A 7,348-nucleotide genomic window follows, 5' to 3' on the forward strand; every position below is an offset into this window, starting at 1 on the left:
AAGTAATGCACTTAATGAGTGGCTCGTCGCCTTGACATAAATCAAGAACGGTTTGCCTGATTTCGGTGCGACGAGTACGGGAGGTTTTGAGAGATATTCTTTAATACTCTCGAATGCCTTTTGACAAGCGTCATCCCATACAAATGACACGCCCTTCTTTGTGAGCTTAGAGAATGGTTGGCATTTTCCTGAGAGGTTCGAGATGAACCGACGGATATAAGCTAACCGCCCTTGCAACCCTCTGAGCTCCTTGAGGTTTCTCGGAGGTTGCAATTCATTAATTGCTTTTACTTTATCAGGATCGATGTGAATACCTTTGGTGGTAACGACGAACCCAAGGAACTTACCACTGGACATTCCGAGGAAAGACTTGGTAGGATTCTTTTTCAAGTCTTTGATGTGATCCTTTTTATCGCGACTTTTCACGACCAAATCATCCACGTAACATTTGACAGTTTTTCGGAGATGCTCCTGAAAAATCTTCGACATGGCTCGCTGATATGTGGCACCTGCATTTTTTAAGCCGAAGGGCATGACCGTGTAGCAGAAAACACCGAGGGGTGTTCTAAATGCGGTATGCTTTTCATCATCTAGATGCATCTTTATTTGATTATAACCAGAGAAACCATCCATGAAAGACATCCTCTCGAACCCGCACGTATTGTCAATGATGACATCTATGATAGGAAGGGGGAAATCATCTTTTGGACAGGTAGCATTGAGGTCTCTAAAGTCGATACACACCCTGACCTTCCCGTTCTTCTTAAGGACCGGGACGATATTGGCAAGCCACTCCGGATGCTGCTCTTCTCTAACGAAGCCCGATTCAATAAGCTTCTTAACTTCAACCTCGATTGCTTTCATCATTTGCGGACGAAACCGTCTTTGTTGTTGTTTGACAGGCTTGACATCCGGCTTAATGTTAAGACGATGTACTGCCACGTTAGGATCGAGTCCTGGCATGTCTTCGTAATTCCAAGCAAACACATTGATGTACTCCCTGATAAGAGAGATTAATTCCTCTTTCTCACTCGGCGGGAGGCTGTCGCTAATAAATATAGGCTTTGGGTTATCTTCGCTACCCATTTTCACTTGAACTACTTGATCTTCGATAGGAGGTTCTCTTTGTTCGAACCTATTACCATACTGCATGTTTAGGTGATGAACCCAAGGGTCCTCCCAAGTCGGCATCTGATCGTCTTCTTCTATTGTCGCAGAGTCGACCATAGCCATATTCGACATTAGCTTTTTGAACATCTCGCCAAGACTAGTGTCGGAATCCCAAGCCGAAGAGTCAGAAGAATACCCGTTTCTAGCTTTGTTAGCAATTTGATCGATGATTTGCCAGCAACATTCGTCGTCAGATGAGGAGATATAACCTAGTCCTCTTTTATGGCGATAATAATCATCGGGTTTTCCTTTTGGTACATAGGCCATTCGAGGTGGAACTCGTGGACCTCGACCAAAGCAAAGACCTTCTCCGAGTGTGAAGTCATATCCATACTTCTCCATTAGATTGTGCGCTTTTGTGTTATACCTGAATAGGTGAGGAGCAGGTTTATCATCATCGTCTTCCTCTTCCAAGAAGTGGTCGGGTATCGGAGATTCTCTTCCTTTACCGTAGACGACTTCCCTTCCACCCCCTATCCCTGCGGGGATGACAATTGTCGTTCCGCACGGATCTTGTACCTGCTTTTTCGTCATGCAAAATGATTGAAGTGGCATATACAATTCAGGGTTATCATAGAATTCTTTAGTAATATTATCCAGACACATCGAGTACTCTAAATCATCATTTATTGATAATTCTTCGGCAAGTTGCCAATTACAACTACTTTCCGATGATTGCTCATCGTCAAGATTGTTTTCAATGGGTACAATGTCATTAAGTACAAAACCACCATCATAATCAAACCCAGCTTCGGTATCAGCTTCATCTCCGCTGTCCGTTCCTTGGGCCGATGGTTCAGTATCGGATTCGGCGCCGTATAGAAGGGAATCAGTAAAATAGTTCTCCAATCCCTTAAATAGTTGCTTATTCGCGACCACCGTCTTGACTTCATTATTTGTGTCCACATACTTGAGGCACTGGTGAAGAGTTGATGGGACTATGAGATTGCCATAGATCCAAGGTCGACCCAACAGTAAATTATAAGATGTTTCCGCGTCAATCACGTAGCAGGTAACTTCTGACTTTAAGTCTCCAATCTGACACTTTATTCGAATCTTTCCCAAGGGTCTGGACCCACTGGTGTTGAATCCGTAGATCGTAGTGCCCGTGGATGCTAGTTTACTTGCTGGTATTCCGAGATTATGCATCAATCGGAATGGCATGATACTGACAGCGGAACCCGGATCAACTTGGATCCGGTTGACAACGCTGGAGCCAATGTGGCCGGTGAAGTACAGAGGCCGATCGTGCTTTGAGTTCTTCATCTGCATGTCTTCTTTGGTGAAGGAAATGCAGGGAAAATGGTGCGCCGCGAGATTACAGTGTTGAACTGATGGCTCTGGTTCTCTAGAAGACGGCTTGATTCGAGTCAAGAAAGCTTCGGAGTCGCTCAAGGCTTCCTGCAATGCTTTCCTCGTGTCTTTTGAAAGACGCAACAATTCGTACAGGGTTATCCTAGCTGGTATATTAGCTAACTGCGCCATGATGTCAAAATGGGGGGAAGAGCTTGCCTTTCTCGGTTTGTCTTTCCCAATCGGATGATTGAATCGAGACTGCCTCGGGTTTTGGACTTCCTGGTGTAGAGGTTCTTTCCCTTTCTCCTTTTGCTGGACTTTCTCCGTAGCTACAGGTGTTAGGGGAGTTGCGACAATTCCCAGTTATGCTAACGTCTTTGAGGGAACGGTTTTGGTTACTCCCAGTTGCTCAGAAGCATCCGGATATTTGTAGTGATATTCATTCCCGCTCCGGGTTACAAAGGCCTCCTGTTCATCTTTAGAAAGCGGGAAGGCTGGAATTTCCTCATCGTCTTCTCCTGGAATAGCAGAAGCTCCATAACAAGACTTACCTTTTCCTTTTGACCTTTTCTTGGAAGAGGCTCCAGTCCATTGTTCATCTTCAATCAAATCTGGATGAACCCAAAGAATCTCACCATTCGGGGCTGTGTGTAGTACAAGTCCCTTCTGGCGCTGTTTGTGAGGATCATCATTCATGGTCTTCACTGCTGCATTTATTACCGGTTCATGCTGGAACCAGTTCAAGGGAACAGAACCGAAGCTAATCGATACTGCATTTGCACCCACCTTCTTCTCCTTAGGTTGCTTCATAGTAATGACCCCGACGTCGATTAGAGCTTAGATCTTATCTTTAAGGGCATTGCACACCTTGGTAGGATGGTGCACCGCTCTATAAAATGCGCAGTATTTTGGATCGCTAATTCTTTTAGCATCTTCTTGATCCTGGACCGGAGGCAGTTTGATTTTGTTGTTCTCTATAAGGTATTTGAAAATACCAGGAACTTCATCCTCTTTGAACGAATAAACTTTTGGGAACTTCGGCTCCGAGGCCTTTTGCTTCTGGGGCTGTTGTTGCCACCTAGATTGTTGAGGCGCCTTTTGTTGCTGCTGTTGCGGTTGTGCTTGCACCTCGAATGTTTGGTTTGCGTCCATAGCATTCGCTTGTGCTTTTCCCTTACCCTTAGGGACAAAGTTCTGTTGCGGAGCGTTATTTGTTATTTGACCTCTTTCCGCTTTCTTCCTTTTAAGGAATCTTTCGGCTCGTTCTCCTTGCACTTTTAAGTCCTTCCAGGTCTTTGGTGGTGCCATTCCCATAGCTTCGAGGATGTCCAATGAAAGATTATTGTGACAGGTCTCGAGGATAAAATCTTCGCTGACCGGATCCCTGCAGTTCATCGCTTTGTTTCGGAATCTTTTCACGAAGTTTTCAACTGTTTCACCATTTTTCTGCTTCTCGTCAAATAGTGTGCCAATTGAAATCTCGGTGTCGTCGTCGAAGAAATTTGTTAGAAACATATCTTCTATGTCGTCCCAACTGCTGATACTCCCCGGCTTGAGGCGACGATACCAATCGAAGGCTGCTCCGCGAAGAGTGCCAACGAATGACCGTACCATCATTGTTTTCATTGTGTAAAAGTCTTATAAAAAGACAATCTTTTTTTGTTTTCATTGTAACGATCGAAGTTATAATGAATACCGCAATGAATACATCAATTTTCGACGCAAACACGGGGTACTGGCGGAATTGACTCGGTATTATCCCGTGTCGATGCCCTTTTGCTGGTCATATTAGTGGTGACCCTCGGAAATTCTCCGTCTTCGACTATCCTTCTTCTTCGTCGGAAACGCCTAGGCTTGGTCTCGGACGTTCCGGTGGAAATTCTCTCGAACACCGAAACTCTCCTTGGGGCTTTAGAACAGCAGCATTCTGACAACTTACCCGCACGCCCTGTCTATAGTACAGACTCGTCATTTGATAACTGGAGCAACCATAGAGTGCTGCGCATAATTCCAGGTATAACACCATCATGTCAGGACGAATATGTTTCCCTCTGGGATACGATGCTTTATTAGCATCTTCAATAAGTCGCTCGGTGAAAACTTAACGGGTTCTTGAACTTCAACCCGCAATCCAATGCGGTCGGTAACCGGGGCTTTCCCTCTGTTATTTTTCTTGGGGGGATTAGCATGACCCCCAGTCTGGTTCATTGTTTGGGGACCTTTCAACGGTCCCAATCGCTCCTTGACAGGTGCCTTACCTCGATTTTCTGGTAAAGGACCGAGGCGACCTTTCAAAGGAACTTTGGATCTTGGAGGACCCACGTTCTTACCTGGCTCTACCGGAGGTGCGGGAGCAGGGGAAACGAGATCTTGATCTGAAGAAGGTTGGACGGCAACTCCGTCCACTTTTGTCTTAGGCGCCGGTTTTGCCTTTGGCACCCACACCTGCTTGTGTCTAGGCGGCTTCTCGATCGTCTCTTCTTTCTGCATCTCTTCTGCTTTCTACAGAAGGACTCGGGCATGCGCAAGCAATGCGCGGCGTTTCTTAATTCGCTCTTCGAGGGTTGAGCGAGTCCTCTTGACACAAACCCATTCGTTCGTTTCTGTCTTGGAGGAGGAGTTGGTTGTGCGCCGTTGTTGCTCTTGGCGCTGTCTGGACTTTAGATCCTCATTGTAACGGATCCCGTCCATGGATTCTGCGGCTTTGGCCATTTGTCGCGCAAGACGTTGACGCCGTCTTTGGCGCGCCCTCTTTGACAAGGTTGGAACACCTTCAGCAGTTGACTTCGTGGTGGAAGGGAGATCTGGATCTGCAACTTCGACCACGGTGCAACGGCGGCGAGGGGATCTTGGATCTTCGATCCGGAGGGCCCGTGAGCACTCTTGGAAGATGAAGTCTTCCTGCGCCCGTTTGGAGAGGCAGATCTGGAGGAGGAGGAAGAGAGGTACTCTTCAAACTTCTGTTGATCGAACTCGTATTCGATCTCTTCATTCACCCGGATCTTGAATGCCGGTTGCGTCACGATAGCCTCGGCAGCGAGGCTGTTGGCTCCCACTATGGTCGCCAGTTTGTTTTCGTCGAAAGTTGCCTTAGTCATTGATTTCATTAAACTTTAAACGTTACAAATGAATTCAAGTAACAAAAGAATAAAAGATTACAACTTTCTCGAAAATAACACAAGATCCGTTCGTCGTCTCTTGCTTGCGTGGGTCTTTAGCCTGTGACGGGGATGTTGATATCCGTGGACTACCTGGCACTCAGATCAGGTCTAGAGCTTCGTCGATCTGCAAGGAGATCTAGAAACAGAAGCGCTTATCTCGACAAAAGTGAGATAATTGCTCTTCTTAGAATTACCACAACGGGATAATACTAAGGATTGGATGCGGGTGACGTAGATCTGACGACTCTCGATCTCTTGTGTTGAAGAACTCAATCACTCTTCAGTTCGGCAGGGCTTCGCCAATTCTCCAAAATTTCAGATCTCAAAAAATGAGGCCTAAGGCTTGTATTTATAGGCTTGAGGGGATAACGGAGCGGTTAAAAACACTTAAAGGCCCAAATCTGCCTTGGAGACACCCCAGGGTGTCTCCATTTGATCGGAGACACCCTAGGGTGTCTCCCATTGATCCGAGACGCCCTAGGGTGTCTCGGTTTGGGCCGAGACACCCTAGGGTGTCTCGGCCTTAGCCGAGACACCGAAGGGTGTCTCGTTGGTCCGAGACACTCCATATGGTGTATTTATCTGTTTCCGCCGTAATTCCTTCGTCCGAACTCGGATTTGAGTGATTCGAAGTATGTTGGAAAGCCGACAAGGAGTTCTATCAGCTCCAATAGTTGGATCATCTGTAGAATAAATGAGACACGAAGGGCATTGTTCCTTTTGTAAACATCGCGGGGCTCCCGATTATCCCGTACCTTCGTTAGTTCACGTAGTTCGTCGATTTACTTCAAGCGTTCATCGACATCAATCGAACTCCTGTGAACCGGATAGTGACGTTCATCGTCGTTCCTTAACACTGAGCCGTTCGTGGAGACCTATAGGCAATTTTTGATGCCTACACACCTACCTTACTCAATTGCCCTACAGAAATAGCCATATCACCCTATTCCAAAAAACAATGATGCACAATGAAGTGTAGTCTACTCCGGTCTCATTATAGTATACAAACTAGCCACCCTGAGTGTAGTCTACCACGGTCTCATTACGGTATACCAACTAACCCACTCAAGCATCCAAACTATCATAAAATACAATTTACATCACTTTTTATCATGATAAACTCAAAATATAAATTACGCACCTCCTAACGCTCGTACCTACTCAAATCTAGTGTGTGTACTCTCATAAATTACACACATGAATCGACGTGCGACTCATATTTCATGTTCGCATTCAAACACACATGAGAAAGAAACAAATTCACAAAAATAATACTGATCAGTCGACCGATACCTACATCGGTCGACTGGCGGCGACATGCATAAACCGTGCACTTAAACAGACATTGATCGGTCAACCGATGCACCTCATCGGTTGACTAGGTAGATCCAAACTAAAGGGCAAAGAGACAGTTTCAGTCGACTGGTCTTGTTGATCGGTTGACCGACGCTGATGACAGGTTCAGGTTACATGATTTGTTTACAAGCATCGAAAACAAAATTTTCCCAGAATAAAGACATGTATGAAAACTTATTTAATGTGATTAGGGTTCACTTTGCTACATGGAAACTTAAATATTATATTCTAAGGTAAAATATAAACTTTAACATGATTACATTTGTAGATTCATCATAAAATCAATTAAATTTAACAAAACTCATGTTAGATCATGATTAAAACATAAACCCAAATCTTAGAAACTGTTTCATGCCTTTCTAAAA

This window comes from Asparagus officinalis, chromosome 4, assembly GCF_001876935.1.
Source record: "Asparagus officinalis chromosome 4, Aspof.V1, whole genome shotgun sequence".
In the NCBI taxonomy this organism is placed as follows: Eukaryota; Viridiplantae; Streptophyta; class Magnoliopsida; order Asparagales; family Asparagaceae; genus Asparagus; species Asparagus officinalis.